General features: G+C 31.8%; 1 protein-coding gene across 1 annotated transcript in view; it reads right to left on the reverse strand.

Annotated features, from left to right (window-relative positions):
- The window catches only part of LOC108750133 (beta-1,4-glucuronyltransferase 1), a 59850-nt gene extending 40723 nt beyond the window's left edge, over positions 1–19127 (reverse strand). Inside the window, exon 1 of the mRNA XM_018489394.1 lies at positions 18717–19127. The gene's annotated coding sequence lies outside the window, so the exon portion shown is untranslated. The remainder of the gene's footprint in view (positions 1–18716) is intronic.
- Between the last annotated feature and the right edge of the window lie 3292 nt (positions 19128–22419).

Here is a 22419-nt window from a genome sequence, read left to right on the forward strand (position 1 = left end):
AGTTCGCCTTTCGAAATCTGATCGACCGACTATCCTCCATCAGTCTGCATTCACTTTGCGAGAGATAACGTCCCTGAGAAAGAGTGGACGATCGTCATCATCAAATGCATTTCGGCTTCCAGTCGGAAAGGCCGACCGCGGAGCTTTCACCTCACGATCGTCCTCGTCACGAGCGCTCTCACCAAGGTCGTTTCGAGGATGTCGCGCGACCTCTGCGTCATCATCCTAACTGGAATATGCATGCTTGTGCGCACTTAAGTGCACTTCGGTTAGATAAGACGGATAAATATTTAAGCCTCAGCTAAGGCGACTGGTCATAACGGGGGCGCGGGGGCAGTTTGCTATAGTTTCTAGTCATGCGCCTTCTGTCTTGACTGTGATGAAACAATCGTGTTCGATCGAATGTTTGATAAACATTTAGCTCAAAGACTATTGACGTCAAGAATTTCACGTTGTGCGAGATTTTAATTTCAATATGTCGGAAGTTTGAAAGAAGGAATATTAAAATAAAAATGGAAAAAGTTAAAAATATGAATAAGTAAAAAATCGGGAAATGATGAAATTTAAATAAGTAAAGATGACTATTCGATCAAAGTGGATCATTGATAAAGCTTAATAAAATGAGCGTAGTATTAGGATTTTATTCAAGAGAGGGGGACCAAATTAGAATTAAGATTTTTGAATTCAGGGAGTGGGAGATAGTCGAGTGATATGAATTATTGGATTTGTTTTATATTTTTAATTAATTATCGGCAAGTAAGTTATAAAGTTACACATATTTGATTTACTAATTTATTTTATTTTTTTCTTAAAATTGTGAACTGATTCTTTGAACGCAAAAATTTAAATTTATAATACTAACCGCCTCGAGAGAAAAAGAGAAAGAGAATTCTCAGAAAATCTTTTTACACTTTCACCCAATTTCTTCTTCCTTTTTAAAATTGACTTTAAAAAAAAAAAAGAAGAAATCTTTAAGAAAGAAGAAATTGGGTAAATATTCATTAAGCATAGTCCGTTTAACCGATTTTAAACGATTTTAATTATTTTTGTTTTTTAAGAATTTTATTTTTTGAGATTTTTATTTTTTGCAGGTCTTACAATTTCCAGCTTCAGTTTAGAACTTCGTTTCAAAATCGATAAATAATCGGAGTGCAGATTGCTTGAATCGAAAATTGTACTCTCTAAATTCTTTAGAATCTCATTCTAAAGAGTATGAAAATTGAACTAGTCTTAAAAAAGAGTCGCTCAATTTTTAATATTTAAGAGTGAGATTTCACTTTTCAAAGTGAGATTTACTCTCTAAAAGTATTAGAAAGTAAGATTCGTATAAAAATATTATTAATATTATTAATACCAGGATCTATTTTAATCAAATATAACCTTTCTCACTTATTTATATTATAAATATTAATCACATATTCCTAATTTGCGTTGTGCGCAGTATATGTGTGTCTCGCATATATACTTAATTTAATCCTATTCGCTCGAGGCGCATTGGGCCTGAAATATATTTTATTGAACCGCCTAGATGTAAGCAAAAGTTGACCAGGTAGCGTTGTGTTTTGCAGTTGCTCGTGCCAGTTCCGCATAAATTTAAAATTGGTGCAAGGAGGGCGATCGATCCGAGGTGGATTTTGGCAGCGGACTGTTATGATTATCGCGGTCGGCGATTGCGTCGGTTGGGTGCAGGTGTTAAAGCCTTATCGACCGCTGGCTGCGATTGCCTCGGAGGGGCATCTGACCTCGGCTATTGCCGGGTGCGATCTATTCGGCATCCGATCGTCGTTAATCGGCATCTCGTTATCATGCCGCGCTTAAATCCCTTTACTGCAACTCTCGTTAGACCTGCGGCTCTTTACATCGCTGCAGTATGGACTACCACTTTGAACCACTTCTTGTACCCAGCTAATCCGGATTCAATTTGAACTAACTTAGATCACAGTCGTGGAACGAAGTAATATCAAGTTAAATTTATTCCACATGGAAAGAACCGATTTTGCTGAGGTATCTAAAAATTTAGCTAGATATAAATTTGGAAATAATTTTGTATATCCAAATAATTATACTCTCTGAAAAAAATATTAAATTTTAATAAATATTTGTTTAAATAATTCTAAAGTATAAATATTTATAGAATATAAACATATATTTATTTGATACAAAAATCATTAATTTGTTTTAACTCAATAATAAGATTGTGGAATTGATTTAATTTCTTTTCATTTCTTTGAGTAAATATTTATTTATTTACTGTAAATATGTGTGAAGATTAATAAATTTTTTTCTCAGTACACGTAAGAATCTCAAGCATGGTGAGCAAAAAGTTTGACTACATAATTACTTTAATGATCCAATAAATTTATTTTCAGAGATCTATATCTAACTAAATTTGTAGATACTTCAGTGAAACTTTCCGTGTAAATTCACATCCTAATCAGTAATCTCGATGCATACGTTTTACGCTGAAAGAAGCCGGATACTTGACCGGAACTATAGAAAAAACCTGCACGATTCGCGAGGTCGAATCGATAACAGCCATGGCGATCGTTTAAAGCCATCGCGTCTCTTTCTCCGCGCAACGGTCGCGCGACAGTCGTCGAGTTGGTAGAGAGTTAATTGAGAATCCGCGATTTATGTCTGTCACATTGCGAGTCAACGCTCTCGTCCTCGTTTCCATCTCGGCCTCAGCTGCGATCCAGCTGCTCGCCTTCTGTTCGGCACGCGACGAGCTTGCAGAAAAAGAAAACGGAAATTGGAAGGAAGAAGCGATGCGCGCCGTTGCACCATTCTCCATTTTCACAAAATTCACTAGTACGTTCCGAATATCTTGTCGCGTAGAATTGTCACCGCGAGTGCAATCAGAAGCAATATATACATTGCTGGTGCATGACGTTACACTGAGAGAAATGTTTGATATGAATAATCATTATTTTGTTGATATGTGAATTACGAAACTACTTTTTATTTTTAATTAAAAATTTTTTAATTAAAAATTTATCCTAACCAAATTTTGATTGAAACAACGCAATTTTTTTAATTGAAAAACAAGAAAGTTTTTGTAATTCATATATTAATAAAATAATTGTTATTTATACCAAACATTTTTCTCACTGTACATTGTACGCGTATCACATCTGATGTTGCAAGGAAGATAATAATTTTCCATAGAATGTACGATAATAATTATCGCAATCCAGCTTTAATATAATCGTTTTAAATTATAATTTATATAATTTGTATAATTAATATGTTAACGATAATACGATTATATAAAATTCGTGAAAATACAATTTAAATTCCTTATGTTTAACAACTCAAAATGAGGAAATTAGGATTATACGATTATACGATATTATTTCTTCTTTTTTCTCATTAAACAGCGTATGCATCTAGCGAACGAACACCGAACGCGAATGTTCGGCCATTCGTGTTTGTGTTTGTGAGCAGTTAATTTTTTTTCTTGATTGCACCGAATATTAGCATTCGATTCGGTGTTCGTTGCGCATAGCAATTAAACTTGTGCACCTTTTATGTAACAAATAACAACACGAAGTTTTGCGTGCGCTGTTCGTTCGGTGTTCGTTTGCTAGGCGTATACGTGGCTTTATATGATGAAATTGATTTTTATTATATAATATAATTATATTTATAATATTTTATTATGTAATATAATAATATTTTTGCGTGAAGTTTACAATTTTAAGTTCATGCAAAATGCGCATAGATTAGACTACTTATCGGTCTTGAAACATAATCCTAAACTGAAACCAGAATACGTAATATCATGCATGAACTGGAAATTATAATATTCACGCAAAAACATTATTAGGCACCAAGATCTGGTTTGGACGAATAAAGCTCGAATAAAGTTTTAATTTTCTAGAAAAAATAAAACATGTAGGAAATAAAAAGTGGAAGAAAAAAGTAATATAATTTATACAGAGATTTATATTCCTATAATACAAACATAGTGTTCCTTGAATAGCTTTATTCTTTTCTAACAATAAGTGTGACGTCATCGTTAGAAGGATTCTGTAGCTTCGTGTCAATCAGTAAATGATAAATAATACTTCTTTTTTTACGGTAAAATTGATCGACCGATGTAACACTCATTTGGACGGTGGCCAGCGATCGGAGGAAATGCAATTAAATTTTGAACGCGTGATCTCATCAATCTCATTGCCAGGAATCAGATTGAGGGCGAAGCCGACTGAAGCGATCGATCGATTTTCTACCTTGCGCTGCTGGCGGTCGCCCTAACTTAGTATGTGAACAAATAATGTTTACTCGATACCCCAGTCCTTTTATCAAATGTACCTTTCCGAAAGAGCAATTTCTACAAATGCATATACGAAACCTACTTATCCATTTTTTTCCAAATAAAATTATCTTCGCACTGCACTTACTAAATTTCTCTCATCGCGATTGCTACATTTTGCAAATGAAATCCGAAATTATAATTATTATTGATTTAATAAAATCAAAAGTGAATTATGCCAAAATATTATAAAATATCCCTGGGCGTTGCATTATCAAACAGTTAGTATTTCATATTTCGTTGCGTCATGCCACGTATTATTTTATCGCACACGGAAAGAATGATTTTGCTGAAATATCTAAAAATTTAACTATATACACATCTGAAAATAATTATATCAAAATATTTGTGGAGAAATTCAAACATGCTGCAAAAAATTTTGACATTCTTGCAAATTTTGATAGCTTGAGCGTTCTACATAATTATTTTGATGGTCCAATAAAATTTATTTTCAGACCTATCTAGTTGGATTTTTTGATACTTCAGTAAAACTGTGTTTTTTCGTGTACATTTCTCTGCATTTTGATATTTTATATTTTTAATTCAACGTGACTGTCTGCGCTGGCTCGCATTTTTTTTTTTTTTTTATACAAAATAGACCAAGTGGTGTTTCCCACTTCGCATAGCAACACGTAAATTGATAAATCGTATCTCGTTTTGATTGCGCGCGATTGATCAGAACTTTTTTTTCTCGCTACAGTTCACCGATGACATATGAATTCTGTGTTACACAAGAGCCGGCAAAGCGTTTAGCAGCTCCCCGTTTAAAACACACAATTCTGTATAAACCAACGACAGGAAATTAAAAACGGAAATGATTAACTCTCTCGGGATGTGACTCGTTCTGCATACGAGATAAAAATAAAAATAGAAAGGCATGCAGGGCTGTACAAAGGACGTCCTTTGTGTATGTAAGCGGCGATGCATTTCGCCGCAATGTGAACCGCGTCGAATAAATAACGATGCGATACAGTGATACCGCTGCAAAATATGGACGACAATGCGATCGTATAATATCGTGTGCAGGTGGCAATAAAGTGTACATTGCAGTGATTGCATTGAATCTTCGGGGGAAGAAAAAAAAGAAGAGATACGATTGAAAAAAATTTCATCGTTTGAAAATCCTGATTTCGGAAAGAGGGAGGGGACTATTGTGAATCATACCACTAATTATGAAGGTTACGACTAAACAATTTCTTCGGATGAACGATTCATTGTCAAAAGGTAATCAGGAAGAATTAGCAGCTATTATTCGCATTGCGCATGTTATACATTGGAGCTGCTAATTCAAGAACTACTGAATTTTTAACTGATGATTCAGCAGCTACTCCTGAAAGAATGATTTTGCCGAAATATCTAAAAATTTAATTAGATACAAATCTGAAATTTAATTAGATACAGATCTGAAAATAATTTTGTTGTACAAAATAATTATGTAGAATGCTCAAATTGATCGCTAAATGTCAAAACTTTTTGCAGCATTACTCATTATGCATTGAAATTCCTATGTAATTATTTTGGTTTAACAAAATTATTTTCGTTTTTGTAATCTAAATGGAAAGATTTGTTTTGCCAAAGAATTTAAAAATTTAACTAGATTCACACAGATTTGAAAATAATTTTGCACTACTAGAATAATTATATAGAACGTTCAAACTGGTTGCTAAAATTTTTTGCAGCCTTACTCATCAAATTTGAATTTTTTATACCGTTAGATGAAAAGAGCAATGTTAATCCAATTCCTTGGGTTAAATAATATTTGTTATTTTTTACGTGTGTCAAAATGTAAATCAATTTCTGTGGTTAGTTCCAAAGTAAGCATCATTCATTTAATGTATGCATTTAGTAAATAATAAATCAAATTTAAGTTAAATATAGTACATTTTTGAAGTAAAATTGTTTAATCCTATTATTTTAGTCAAATTAACGATTATTGGATAGAAGCAATATATAGAAATGATTAAAAATAACTCAAATTAGGTGTAATTCAATTATAAATTTAACAGTGTAAATAAATATTTTCACGATCCAATACAATTGAAGAGATAGGCGGAATAAAGGTACAATTCTACTTAAACTTTTTTTCCGGCAATTAGCTTCTTCATATCTGTAATATTTATCGTAATAGAGAAGTATTATGTGTAACTTCTTAAAGATATTACATAAATTCATTTGATATTGTACCCATTTGTGTATTATATAATAAAAAAGTAGCAAGTTATTTTAATTTTTATTAATATCAAGATTTTGTAATTATTCCGCCAATCCCCTCAATTATTTTCAAATCTGTAACTAAATTTTGAAATACTTTAGCAAAACCATTCTTTCCGCATAAATCTTTTAACGCTCGTATAATTTTGAGTTCTAAAGAATGTAGTAGTTGAGTCATTTTATGGCCGTGAATGTTTCGATAACATCAAGTGCCACGTATTTTATTTCTGTTTAATACCGGAAGTATTTCATGTTTGCACAACACACAATTAATCGCGAGATAAGTGCGGAAAACTTATCAATTGTATACATTCTATATCAAATATCATAATTTTGAAAAGCACTCACAAAGACTGTGTGTGTCAATGAATATTATCTGAAAAAATGCGATAAGACGGGAGGAATGTGGATTAATTATTGTAAAGTTTACAAATATATTAAACACTTAACTCGTATATCGCAATGCTCATCTTCGCAATAATAATTTTATAAACTGTCGCCGAATAAGTGTGCCCGATAATTGGATTAATGATCGGAAATATACTCCGATAATCGAACACTCGAATCATTGTAAAAGATTAAAAATTGAAAATTATACATATTTTATGAGATGCTCGTTAATTTTGTCAGGAAAACGTTTAGGGTTGTTAAAATGATGAATCGCGGAAAAAGATTTGGAATAAAATTAAAAGTAAGATGTATATTTTAAGATAAAAATAAAAAGATGATGAATCGCTAAAAATATGAGTCCTTTTCTACGTTTTAACCTTGGCAGAACAGAACTGGAAAAAGCGACTTTCAGCGACCAGAATATTTAACGCCAATTTCGAATATTTTTGCCAATTTTAACCGTAAACATTAAAAAGTGATAGATTTGTCCTATGTACCTTTTTTTACTAAATTTTCAAATTTTTCCTCATTCTTTCTTTTGAAATATTGAGTCCTGTTTCATTCTTCTTGGATAGAATTAATGTAAAAGTTAATGCAAAATGTAAAAGTGCAGTGATTAAAAAGTTAGCGAAACTAAAGGGCGTTCTTCGCGGGAGATCGCGCGGGAATTCGCCATTAGTAATGAGTTTTCTATTTTCAACATTAAACTTCATCTGTGAGTAAGTCTCGAGTGAAGTTTCGGATGAAGTTTAAGTTTAGGATCGAGTCAATTTACAATTAACGAGGAAGACTACAGAATTTCCTTTATCCGCTTACATCTTTAATCATACCCTGAGTCACAAAAGTTCCTTTTGCATGAAACATGAAATACCTTCTCATAATTAGGATCACCCTACAGAGGAACATACACTAAGAAAAGGTCGACTTCCGCATTTATTACAAAGACTTACTTAGACTTCCTTGCGCTTTGTGTATATGTTTAAGTGTGTTCTCTCTGTTAGTCCAATAATAAAAGAAGCTATGCATTAATTCGCGAGGATTAATTCCCATATCCTATCCTAAAATATTTCTCATAAATTTCTAAGTTAACAAAGCTTTGTCGACATGAAAAGAATGATTTTGCTTTCTAAAAATTTAATTATAGATACAGATTTAAAAATAATTTTATTGAATCATCAAAATAATTATATAGAATGTCAAACTGATTGCTAAAATCAGAATAAGTTTTGTAACATTGCTCATTACGTTTGAGATTCCTATAAAATTATTTTGATGATCCAACAAAATTACATTTTCAGATCTATATTTAGCTAAATTTTTTTAATACTTCAGTAAAATCATTTTTTCCGTGGAAATATTTTTGTACTTCATTGGGGTGTTGCAGAAATTCCCTATATTTGATTCTTTTGCTGATATTTTTGTAGAGAAAAATACGCCAATATTTGAAGTCGATTGGAAAATTGGGATAAAGTCCATTGAAACTTTGAAGACAAATCAACTGAAATCCGTAAGAAGCTTGGCGACAAAAGATTATGGTATAAAATGAGAAAATCGACGAATGGAGGCCATAAGATATAATAAATATATCAGTTAGTGGACATGACACAATTATTGGACAAAATTTTAGACATTAAGTTTTTAATGTACAATTCTAAATAAATTTATCTTATTATATTTTTAAGCAACGAATTTATTTAAAGTCGTACATATCATTAACGTTTAAAATTTTTATCATTTCGTCTAATAATTGGGTCATGTACACTAACTGTCCACTAACTGGTACATTTACCTTAATATTTGCGTAATTTTCTCAAATATGACGGATATTAACGTCACATAGTATCCCACAAAGATCAACGTGGGCCAGAGAAAATAAATCGTGACACTTGAGCGACCAATCGACTTTCCATCAGAAGTTCCCTTTCACGTTTTATCGTGGACTAAATCCGTCGGGGGAAGGCCCCCCTTGACTGCATGGTGACCGAGTGCGCGTGCAGACGCGTTAGGTGCACGCGATTGACAACACGACTCAGCATGCAGAAATAGATTCGACCGGTATATACAGAGTGTTCCCCGCAAAAGGTGCACGTCATAGCGCACTTTAATATTCCCTCTTATAGATCGAACTTCGTCGTCTCGCCGGTTAAACTTTCTCGACGCTATTTTGAAGTTATTTCACCAAGTTTTAAAGTTATTCTCGCAAGGTTACACCGCCTATTTCCCGTCAAATTACAAAGATATTAAATTTCACACCGTTAAAGCGAAATGACATCGTACTATGCGGGATAATTTACAAGGGTTGCAATCTCGATTATAGACAATAAGAATTGTGAAAAAGAATTGTTCATTTTAACTAAATTAACTTCATTTTCTTTGTTTCTTTTGCTGGAGAATGAACGTATTTAAGTCAAATATGTTATATTAATATATTTAATTTAAATATATATATTCTTCATTGAAAGAAATAATAAAGTTTCTAAACTAATAAAAATTATGATAAATACTATACAGGATAGTTGATAATTGTTCTGACAGAGTTCGTGGACATGTAGAGCGGACTAAACTGAGACGGAAAGTCCTCTACCATTTTGCAATTTTCGCAATAGTTAACAAGATATTAATTGTTAAAAATTACCGAAAATTAATCTTCAATAATTTTTTACTCAAATCTATCACTTTAAAGAAAAACTGCAAAAGACGAAAATGTTTATTTTCTTCTCATAGAGTTCTAAGAATTTTTTCAGAATTTTTTCAGAATTTTTTAATACCGTATTTTCTCTGTATTGGTAAAAATAAAAAAATGCAGTACAAAAGTTGATAAAAAATTCGTAGAGTTCTATGAGAAGAAAATAAACAATTTTCGTCTCTTGCAGTTTTTTCTGAAAGTTGATAGTATTTGAATAAAAAATTATTGAAGACCAATTTTCGATAATTTTTAGCAATTAATATTTTGTTAATTATTGCAAAAATTGTAAAATGGTAGAGGACTTTCCGTCTCAGTTTAGTCCGCTCTACATGTCCACGAACTCTGTCAGAACAATTATCAGACACCCTATGTAAAGTTTCCAGGCTAATAAATATTAAATCAAATATATTAATATAATTATATAAAATTTCTAGACTAATAAAAATTAAGTTAAACATGTTATATTAATACAATATTTAACTTAAATATATACATTCTTCATCAAAGAAATAAATATGAATTAAATTAATTTAGTCAAAATAAACAATTTTTTTCTCAATAAAGATATGCTAACAATTAAGCGATTTTAGAGACAGATTACAACAACAAAAGCGATACTATAACTATTCTTATATAAAAATTCTAGGTCATGTGAAATTAGAATGAAAATTAAATTAGACTGGCCCTCTTCGTGTTCTACCCACGACTTCTATATACTGGCACTGTATAGCACCTGCTTATAGATTCGTGATATAAATAATGAATCATTACTCTGTCATCGGAAACTAATCTACACCGATATCGTTCGTGCGAACATTTCGCACCACGGCGAGAGTTAAACGGAATTACGTGTCTGCCAAACTTTCCACAGCATGTCGCGAATCAGAGTCTAGATCGAACAATAGAATCGAACCTCACGGTTATAGGGCAATCATAACTAACAACGAGCTCATATATGGGGTGTCGCGGAAATTCCCTGCACTCGATTTTTCTGTCAATTCTTCTATGCGAAAGAAAAAACATGAATGACATCTAAAATCGATTATTGGAAAAATAACGAGGAAATCTATTAATATTTTGAAGAGGAAATGAAGCTGAAATCCGCCCATTTGTTACAAAAGCAAAAAAAAAAAGAAAAAAAATAAAAACGTACGAAATTTCTATTCAAGGAATATCTTAAGAATATTCTGAAATTATAGATATCCCTCATCGTAAATTTCTTCAATTAATTTGTCGCACAAACTCCTCTCCGCTTGAAGAAAATTCGTCATCGAGATATCAAACAGAATTAACCGGACAAATTTAGTGGATTTGTTTTTAAAATAAATTAATAAAAGCTATAAAAATGACTAATATGTAATATTAAAATACATTTAGATACTTTAAACAAAAAATTTGTTTCTTTAATTAATAAATCACTACTATATTCAATACTATATTCACGCGCGACAGTTTAAAGAAAAATAAACCAATGACAATCAAATAACACAGTAATAATAAAATACTTTATAATAAAGTTTCTCCTTTTAAATTTTTATTATATAAACTTTTTAAAGTTTATTTCAAATTAATATGTGAAATATATTTTTAAAATTTTGGAGATAATATTAAATGTTATTAAACTTTATATTAATTTTTAATTAAAAAAGGCTCCAAGGATTAAATCAATAAAGAAATAAAACCAATGAGAGCCGACAACTGTACGTGTGTAATAAAAAAATAATATATATGTCAATCACCAATTACAAATGTTTCGACCATGAGATTAGGTCCTTTTCAGTGTAACAATAAAATTATTGAAGTCAAATTGATACGTTGTAAAACAATAGGCAAATACTGTCAGTGAATCATCGTTAGGCTATTGTTCAAAATTAAGAACTTCATTATCATCTGTTGTACTTAGCTATATGTAGATACCCAAACAAGAATTCAGTCTTGTTTGAATATCTAGTTCTTAATTTTATCATTCAATGTCTTGTAATGAAATACAATTTTATTTATTACAATTCCTAATATATTATAGTTTTCTCAATTGACGTTAAATTATAATAGTGATATTAGAGTACTGAATTACAATATCGATAACAATTTTCTATTAATTTTATTGTTTTTAATAAAAAAAGTCCAATCTTTTGGCGGTTTTTTCGGAGATTATCGATTGTAACATTGACATCATCTAAAAAGACTTCATCTAAAAAACATGTTTTATCAACACTGACACCAGGTATAATAAGAAAACGAACCATAATTCAGCTCTAACGAGATCCCGCACGCGCGATTAGTGACTGGTTATTTCCGCCTCGCATTTCACCTTTTATTGCAACCTGCTGCATATCGTGAGTATAGCTTTCGAATTTTCAGCCATTAATTCTTTCAAAGTTGTTCTCATTATCGATTCTCATTAACGTTAGAATAATATGTTGACTCTTCATTACTCGCATGGGGTATCCAGAATACCCCGCCTTATAAATTTAATAAATATACCAAGCAAATATCAAATTAAAAATGACCGATGTCGAACTTGGCGTTCAACTTTATCAAAAATAAAAATTAATACCGTGGGGCGTTTGTACTTCGTTTATACCTGTTTGTACCGATCATTATTTCGTTGGTACCTCAAACAGTTAAACAAAAAGTGAAAAATGAAAAATGGCCAGCGCGCAACTTTAAGATTTTTTTAATTTCATTTATGACATTCGAAAAAGAATCATTTGTACCCATTTGTAAAATTGAAATCGCTATATCTCCGAACCTTTGAAGTACAAACAAAAATAAAGTACAAACGCGTTACGGTATTAATTTTTGATAAAGTTGGATTCGCCAGATTCACATCATTTAAAAATGGATAAAATCAAAAAATTCTGATTATATCAATCAAACTTTTGATCTCAATTAAGATTATCTCAATTATCTCAATTAAGATTCTAGTAGATTTAAAGTCCAGAAAGTTATGATTCGTCCATTTTCAGAATTCTAATTAATTTAACCAGATATTTATATATATGTGAATGCTATTTTATATTTCGCACAAATTATCAATTACATTGTCAACAATAAATTGTTCACTATAAATTGTCAATTACAAAAAAGTTTTCATCTATCTTTATCTCTAAAGAATAATAGAATGTATAAAAATATATAAAATACTATCAATCTTCATTTAACTCATTCAAGAGAGCAATGAAAATTGATGTGATGTCAAGATATAATGTTGACATATCGGAAACACCTCATGTAAGTAATGTAACGTTAATAAATTTGATGTATTTGATAAAATAGATTTTATACACATATACAATAATAAATAATATTGATATAGATATTGTGTTGTGTCATGTTTATACAGGCCTCAATTATTTCGCAATTAAACCATATGTTTATTTAAATGAAAGACATCTCTATAACGGGGACACTCTTTAAAGACTGAATAATTGTATTGCGTTTCATCCTGCAATGAATAAATGCGGTCACTAAATTGCAATTGTACTCATGGATCGCGATCTCGTGCCGAAGTTTGCGCGACAAACGGAGGCGGAAAGCGGAAGCGGATAAAAACAGCGAAATTCCGCTGTAGTGCGGAGCTATGCATTGAAATTTTGCGTTGCGTCGTAACAAAATTTCATTGGAATACCCGGCTATACATATATATACCGTCCCGACACAACGAAGCTTCGATACAGCAAAAGCGACGCTGGAGCATCCGACGTGAAGCTCGTCGTAACGAGCTTACGCTGTAATCAAACGCCATTCGTTGTTTGCGCGTTACATTGAGCTGTTTCGAAAAAAAAAGGCGATTTTCACGTTGAAAAAGATTCGAGGGACCTTTACTATCGTGCGTGAAAAATGCGATTTCAAAATTCGAAGCAAGTTGATAATACAAAAGGAAATAAAAAAGTAAAGTAAATTTATTTATTCACATATTTACAATATACGTTAGCAAAATATTGGGTGGGCAAGAAAGTAATTGCGTTTTTTTTAGCTCAAAGTTGTATATACAATATCTTCGTCAATAATAAATGAAATTTAAATTTAAAAAAAGGGTTTTAATGCTTAAAATCTCTACTTTTAAAAGCTTACCACATTTTTTAAGTTTATATGAGTTTGATAATTTTTACATACCAAAAATTTCGAGCTGAAAAAGACGGAAAATTTTCTTCTCTCTTGTGGGTTTGTAACGTGCCCAAAACAAATTTGAGAAAATTTTCGACTACCTATCGTGAAAGCTTGATACTTTCCCTACAAAATCGTTTTTTTTTAAATATTTCTACGATTTTTGATTACTGAGTTATCGCGGATTAAATAAATCATTTTGACTTTAATTGCTCATAACTCCATTAAAAATTGTCGTATCGCAATTTAAAAAAGAGATTCTTAAAGCTGAAACTTTATTCTATCAAGATATATTTATATTGGGTTGGTAAGAAAGTAATTACGGTTTTTACTGATAGATGCCTTTTAAAAAAACACAATTATTTTTTTATCAACCCAATGTATACAACATAATTATTTAATATAATAACTTTGCAACACATTTTATACCGTCCACAAGTTTTCTGATTTTGTCTGCGAAAGTTTCTTGGCTGCCCTTGCGAAGCCACATATGCACTGCGCCCTAAACTTTAAGTCAACCGAAAAATTTGAGAACTTCTGCCATATCCAGTCTACACTGTCGGGAAAAAGAAGGTCTTACGTCATTAGTTCTTTTTAGAGACAGAATTTAAGTTCCATGATCACCATCACGGCTTCACGATAAACCGAAATCGAAAAGTCCAGCAAAAAACTGGATCTAACAAATGGCCTAAGGAAATAAATCCCCTCAAGCGCACAAAGGCCGCGATTCAAGACAGAATAATGTTAAATTTAACCTTGATAAACTCAATCAAATATTTCATCACTTAAATATTAGCACAAATCATAATGCTAGTAATGGAAAAAGAAAGAAAAATTCTAATTTTATTAGAGATAATTTTAATTTCTATGAGCCTAAAAATTCAAACACATCCCTTAATTAAGTTAAATAACATTTTGTTATTTTTACCTTCTATGTATGTCAAAATGAAAATCAATCCACTTCTGCGGTTGAATTGCTTAATTTCTAAATAAATAACATCCATATTAATGTACGCGCTTAACAAAAAAAGCAATTAAATTTTACTCAAATTTAATACAGTTCTTGTTAATTCGAGTTAAATTATTCAACTTCATTGTTTTAATTGCATTAACGAAAGTAACGACATATTGAATGGGAGCAGTGATGACTTATAAAAATGATTAAAAATAACTCAAATAGAGTATATTTTACTTTTTTACAGTATGAATTTAGTGTATAATAGAGTATATTTTATCTTTACAATATGAATTTAATGGTGTATAATGCTATATAAGATCTGTTTCCTTTGCTTATATTTCTTGCACTCAGCTTCTTCACTTTTTCTCTTTTCAACATTTAAATAGATATATGAGTATTATCTATCTCGATTTAAATACCGAAATTTTTGAAAATTTCAAGCAACACGAACAAACCTCATATTTTGCAAATCTTATATCTACTTCCAATTTCCATTTGTTTCGAGTGTTCGGACCATTAAAAAGAGTTCTGTATGATTAATGACAAATTTTAATTATCTCAAAGTAGAAAATGGTATATGCAGATAATGGTACATAATATATGTGGCTTCGAAGGCAGCCAAAAACTTACTTCGCAGATGGAATTATAAGACTCGTGGACTTTCACACAAAATGTACAAAGTAAGACGATTATATTTAGAAATAATATTGTATATATATCGCTAAAGTGTATCGTAATGTGAGGAATAAATAAATATGCTTTACTTTTCAATATCCCATATAATCGAAAAGTTAACGAACGAACCGCGAAAGATCTTCACAAGCACGCTTTAGTTTGCGTTACATAATTAATATTAATTTAATTTGACTCGGTTATTACTTAATCGACGCGGCAAATTGGATAAACGTTATCGCGGATCACCTGGCGTGTCGTCCATCATTCGTCTAAAAGCTAAATTACGATTGTATCATCTGAAATGTTGCTAGATCTGATAAGATTTGCGTATCGTATTAAGAGAGATGAGAATATTAATTGTATCTAATAAATAATGTAAACGATAATATTTACATTATTATATATATTAGATATTATTGATATCCTCAATATGATAATCGAGGATTCTATGTATATGTACGATGTCATCGAAGAATTCCTCGATATACATCTCAAACAAAATGAAATCGTAATGGCGGAAAAATTGACATTAGAAATTACAATTATATTCATTTTTATAAATGTTTAATAATAAATTCAATTGAAAAACAGATTATTTTAATCTTAAAGTAACGACTGTATTAATTCGTTTTGTTTACTTGTGAGATAATTCTCATAAATTGTTCTCATCTTTTATTATGGATAAATTAGTTTGTAGTTTAGTTGTTATTAATTGCCTTTATACTTCTTAGTTATACAATAATTATCCCGCAAGAAGATTCATAGGATAATTAATGATTGATCGCGAAGATTTAGAAAACCCTCAGTTTACAGTAAAAAATTATTATAAACAGAACTGTATATATATATATATATATATATTGACGAACCATTTTGGCAATCAAGCGGTAAAAAAATTAATTACACGCATCGCTAATCACAAAAATATTCCGAATCACAAAAAAATATTATTTCAACCAGGATTCGAATCCGGAGTTCGACAGTTAATCTTTTATAGTGGTAGAATCGGACCTAATTCTTAGAATTAGAAAAGCTACAGAATAAATTGAATCCCCCCCCCCTCCCCACGGCGCGTGAGATTAAAGTTTATCTTACATTGATAGAACCAGGTCTCTGTCCGTTTCTACCAATGTAATTTAAATTTAATCTCAATTCAAATAATTCTTCATCTTTTTCTAATTCTATTCGGAAAAAGATTGAGAGTAAGTTGGACCGAGATTAAAGTTAATCTACATTAGTACAGGCATAAGTAATCACACACATGTCGTGTGTTGTTTTTTGCATGACACGAGATGCTAGAAGAATGTAGCCTCGCGGAAAAGATTAACGTCAAAACGAGCGTTGCATATAAACGTAAATCTCGTTAAACGTCACAATGCACAAATTGTGAATAAATTATATGCGATTCTTCATAAAAGTATTTAAGTCGGTCGGCGTTTTGTTGCCAGTATACCGCGGGCAAGACGAGCGAACGAGAATACCAACTAAAATATTCTTTAACCAAATCAGACCAAATTCAATAAGGGAAATGAAGAGCAAAAAGAGAAAAACTGAGATACTCCATAGCATCGAGCGACGTCGCACGTCGGTGAAATCAAGAAACCTTTGGACCACTTTCGCAATTTCATTGGCCTTCCCCCCCCCCCTAAAGAGATCCTATATCAGAGTCTGGCCACAAATGATTTTGTCAAAATCCTACGACAGAGAAAGTATATATAATTTCTTCCTGATATGTACTATCCTATTTTAACTTCCACTGTCTCACTCTATAATCTTAATTAAAGCTATAGAATGAAACAATGTAAGTTAAAATGAGATTTTGTGTGTGTGTGTGTGTGTGTGTGTGTGCGCGCGCGCGCGCGCGCGCGTGCGTGCCCCCCGTGTGTGTACTATAGAGAGAAATTATGTAGATATAATCTTCTCTCACGTAGGATTTTGACAAAACTTCGTGGCCAAACTCGAATATGGAGTTTCCACTTACGAACAATTTTGTCAAAGCAAAAGTGAGAATTCTTTCTTTATATACCCTTTTGGATATAGGATAACTCCGGTATTTACACCAAAAGTCAGAAAAAATAAGAGTGGGGATAGTGTGCAACAATTCTGTTGTATGCTTTTATGTTATATTAATATTGTGTTATGATTTCAGTTTCCTACTGATAATATTAATAAAATTATTGTTAGTTGAATCGATTTGTCAATATTATGTATAGTGAATAGCGTAATCATATATCATAATCCACATAAAATGATTATTGTAGAGATTGCAAAAGGCTTAATGGGTATTTGGTGATACATAAATGCAAAGAAATAGTAAAAAATAGAGTAAAATACAAGTGCTTAGTTCTTATATTTTTTGTTCAATTTGATGTCTTGTTTCACCTGTTTAAGGGAGGGGAGGGGATATTTACAGCATTTTTCGCGGATGACATTTATGCCCAAAGTATACAAAGTGCGAAGATTGGATTCAGTGCACTAAATGCAGTAAATACATTATCTATAATATGTACCTCACGTCATAACACTTGTAATATATGTAAAAGATTGTAATTATTATCTATTATATAATATATACTTCATATACATATTTATTATTCTTATTCCTTAATAAAGCTTTAAAAATACACTTTATTGTATCATTTTACGACTTATTTATAAGCATTATTGTAAATTTTTCGTGTGCGGGGGTGTACATCCCACCCCCCCCCCTTTTATGAGTAGCCACTCTATGGAATATACAGCAAAAATGCAAGGGTTTCAAAGTTCTTTTTTAATATGAAAAATAAGTATTTCGGATTTATAATATTTTTTCATAGTAAAAATAATATTTAATAAATTAGTTTTTGTTAGGTGTGGCGTATATATATATATACCGGAATTACTTTATTACAATAATATACAATATATGTATATTATATGTACAATATAATATTATATTTTTCAATAAGAGACAGATGACAGTGTAACACAGTGAATCATTATATCCTTATTGTTTGCCATATTAAACAAAGATGATATAATTACTCTCATATTGTCTCTTGCTGACAAGCATCAATATTGTCTCTTTTTATATACTTTAAAACTTGTAGAGTGTTGTCACTCTGAAAAGTAAAATCTCACTCTTAAAGGTTGAAAATTGGACCACCCTTTTTTAAGAGACCGGTTTAATCTTCACTCTTTAGAATGAGATTCCACTCCAAAGAATTTAGGGAGTAAACTATCCCATTCTAATTTGCTGAAGTTGTCAAAAATGACGAACAAACAAAAAAAATTTGTCATCTGAGTATAATCTCATGACCGGATTCTATTACAAGATCTCTACCCCCTCAGGTCGCATCATAACGGTGGAGAGACATGAAGGTACTCACCAGCAGCAGCAGCAGCAGCGGCAGCTGCTCAGTCTCGCATCCTCCCAGCAGCCGAAATGCTCCTTTTCTTCTTCTTCTTCTTCCTCGCCTCCTCCTCCACCTCTCTCCTCGTCCACGTCCTCCTCCAGGGCCGCCCGTTTGTCGGGACGTCGAACAGCCGGCGGTGGTCGTGGCGGATTGCACCGGGGATCGCGGCGCACTTCCCGAAATTCTCCCGCGGTCCCGTCGCGCGAAACTCCACTCGCGCTGGTCACGCGGAGTCAGCGCGGGGAGTAGGGCGGCGCGGTGCGGCGCGACGCATCTTGCCGGGACGCGTTTTTGTTTCGTCCGTAACTCAAAGGGTCTTTCGCCTTCGCGGACGACGACGAAGATCGTACACTCTCTCTCCCTCTCTCGCTAATAGCGAGATGTTACCGGTTCGAGACGGGATACTCGGAGCATAACGAGTTTTCGGCTCGTCCCGATGAGTGGAAAGGGATGAAGGACAGACAGGAGAGAGGGAGGGAGAGAGAGAGAGACGCATGCGGGAGTACGTATGCGTTATGTATGTGTATTGCGTCTGCGTCGAGAAAGCAGCAACGAACGAGAACGCGGCGTGATGAACGAGAGAGAAGAGACTGATACTGATAATTCGATGTCCTTCAGTCAAACGAAAGTGGCTACGATTCGCACGTCACGTCCGTCGGGGAGACAGAAAAAGAGAGAGGGAGACAGAGCGTTGGGAGGAAAGGGTTACGCGCGCGCGCGCGCTGCGAGAGCAACTTCCACGCGGTAACGAACGTACCGTTCGAATGTCAGCATCCGACTGAAGTGCGGCACGAAACGCGGATCGACGGGGTGAACCGGGTGAACAGCCCCGCGCCAGCGCTACTAGCGTCACACGACGGCAGCCGAGTGTACTACTGTGATGCAATACGCGTCGGTAATACCGAAAACGCGCGCGCGTAAGGAATTGACTTATTTTGCTGCTAAAAATAATATATGCATACATGATATAGAAATAAATAGGAAATAAAGACTTTAAACAGTCAAGCTTCAGTGCTTAAATAATTTCATGTAAATTCATATACTACATATTCAGAATTGGTGAAAAATAATGTTTTTTTCTAAAAGAACATTATTTTTTTTAACACAATTTTAATATTCCACACTTGCTTCAAACAATATTATAAAAAAACATGTTTAAACATGTTAAAAACATCGATCAAGCATGTTTCAAACAGTTAAAAATATGATTTTTATTAATCCTGATATTCAATCCTGCAAACTGTGCCTCGAATTTAATTTTCAGTCTTGAAATGTAATTTTAAAACAGAATTAGAGTAATAATATTACAAATTAAATTGACAAAAAATTATATTATTGCTTATATTAATGCTCGTAGGCATCTTAACTATTTAATGCTCGTTTCCACCAATGTAGATTAACTTTAATCTCGGTTCAACTTACTCTACTTTTTCTAGTTCTAAAGATTAGAAAAAGAAGAAAGATTAGAAAAAGACTAAGTTGAACCGAGATTATAGTTTTTACATTGATGGAAATGGGCATAAGACTTTTATTTTCTATTTACTGTATATTAAGACATTACAATCTTAAAAGATACTATAAAATATAAGAGAAACTATTTAAAATGTTAAATAAAGTCCTTGCCATATTGTGAAAATCTATTTTATTATAAATTTTCCACATAGTTTTTCAGAATTTCTATAAATTTTAGAATTTTTTATATTTTTTGTATAATTTCATCACGTTCTTTAGAAAATTTGTTAAATTTTTTTGATTAAATAAATTGGAGCATTTTGCAGAAATGTTAAGAAACTAAACATTTTTTCTAAAATTTCTTATACAGTAGAACTCCGTTTACTACTGCTTCATTATACAAACAATTGCATCAAATATTCAAATTCATAGTTAAACTCCTATTAATTATCGGAATTAGGCTCGTTTCTACTAATATAGTTTAATTTTAATCTTGGTTTAACTAACTCTTCATCTTTTTCCAGTTCTGAGAATTAGAAAAAGATAAAGAGTAAGTTGAACTGAGATTAAAGTTTATTTATATTGGTAGAAACGGGCCTTACTGCACTAGAGTCCAATTTTAGTTTTTTGTACGTCAATTTCTATTATTGATTAATAAATACTAGTAAAGGGGAGAGTTAGTGAATCTTCATTATCTGAACTATTTTTGAAACTATTTTTGTTCCCCGCCCTTGTAAAAAAATATTACTGAGCACTACTAGTATGCAGTTAGTATTTTAGAGGCACTATTGCACTACTACACTTCTCTGTACTATTGCATACTACTGTAGCACCATATTACTGTAATGTAGTAGTACAGTAGTGCCTCAAAATACTACTAGTGGTATTTTTCTACAAGGGCGATATGTTCAGATAAACAGAATTTTATTCAATATTCAATGTTAGTTCTGAAATATTTTAAGATTCTTCGTTCTATAATTTTCGAAGAGAATTTATTATAAAATTTGAAAAAAAGTGTGTGTGTTTAAGATATTTTTTTTAATCTTCTGAAATTTAAAATATAAAAATATTCAAAAATATTGGGTCGGGGAAAATATTTCTTCGTATTTTTTAATTCAAAATTGTATATACAATATCTTCGTCAAAAATGAACAAAATTTAAATTTTAAAAAAGGATTTTAAAGCTTGAAATCTCTATTTTCGAAAGGTTACTATATTTTTTGAGTTTGGCAATTTTTACATTTAAGAAACAACAAGCTGAAAAAAATGAAAAATTTTCTTTTCATTTTGGTGGTCTCTCATGTGTCCAAAAAAAATTTACGAAAATTTTCGACTATCTATCGTGAAAGCTTAAACTTTTCCCTACAAAATCATTTTTTTTAAATGTCCTATGATTTTGTGTTACTGAGTTATTCGCAAATTAAGTAAAGGAGCATTCTAACTTTGATTGCTCATAACTCCAATAAAAATCATCATACTGCAATTTAAAAAACAGATTCTTAAAGCTGAAACTTTGCTCTAGCGAATGATATCATTGTAACGAAAATTTTACAACAAATAAAAAACTTTTGGAAAAAAATTTTTTTAAATACGAAGAAACTTTTTCCCCATCCTAATGTTATAAATAAGAATTCTTTTCACTACAAGGGTGTTCACGCGTTCACATAAAAAATTATAACTGCAATTATAACGCAAGAATGTGTATATACATTTTATCTTACGATAATTATCGACGCTTGGAAAGAAGCATCATTGATTGTACCATAAAATATAAATTTTTATAAATGCTTCATAAATTATTATTAATTAAAATAAAAAACACCATCTAATCTCTACACATTAGCTGAAACATTAAATAAAAATTTTCCTCATTAAAAAAACTTTTCCAAATTACGAATAAATAAATTTCGATCTCTTGCACTTTCTGCACCTCAGATTAAACGTAGCACAGCCATGCACATTGCACATATCTAAACTTTTGAGAAAAGGTGGAAAGCGTAAATAAAAACAAATAAGGCTGAATCATCAAGTAGATAAATCCGTGCAAAATCCAAAATGTATACATCGTCGTATTGCGCTTGCAAATTCTTTGTAATGCTTTTGTATCAAGAAACAAATTAAAACATTAGACTCCGGAATAGTAAGTCTGTCGCATTACTTGCACTTTTTGTACTAAGCATCTTCACTCTCTTTCTCTTCAGTAGCCGAATATGTATATATATAT

Source organism: Trachymyrmex septentrionalis, unplaced genomic scaffold, assembly GCF_001594115.1.
Source record: "Trachymyrmex septentrionalis isolate Tsep2-gDNA-1 unplaced genomic scaffold, Tsep1.0 scaffold11, whole genome shotgun sequence".
Classification (NCBI taxonomy): Eukaryota; Metazoa; Arthropoda; class Insecta; order Hymenoptera; family Formicidae; genus Trachymyrmex; species Trachymyrmex septentrionalis.